Source organism: Chrysochloris asiatica, unplaced genomic scaffold (assembly GCF_000296735.1).
Source record: "Chrysochloris asiatica unplaced genomic scaffold, ChrAsi1.0 scaffold00340, whole genome shotgun sequence".
Taxonomy (NCBI): domain Eukaryota; kingdom Metazoa; phylum Chordata; class Mammalia; order Afrosoricida; family Chrysochloridae; genus Chrysochloris; species Chrysochloris asiatica.
The window spans coordinates 775,729-776,015 of record NW_006408858.1 but is presented as its reverse complement, the minus strand read 5'-3'; positions in this window follow the sequence as shown (position 1 = coordinate 776,015).

Genomic DNA, 287 nt, shown 5'->3' with positions numbered 1-287 from the left:
CCCCCCCCGCGCTCAGCAAGGTTCATCTGCGCACGCGCGGCTCTAGCTCCCAGCTGTCGCAGGAGTCTTCCGCGTGACGTCATGCGGCACAACCAATCAAGAATACGATCGTGAAGTTTGGCGAGCACCGCCCGCGTCTGCTCCCGCGTTCCGGGAGGGAAGGAAGGCGGTCACGGTGGGCACTCCCTTACTAGACCTGGCCTGTGCCGCAGGGGGCGCTGCAGCCGCTGTGTTCGGCCGGCCCTCGGCGCTGGCAAGAAAACGGCTGTACAGCGGAGAGGTAGTGG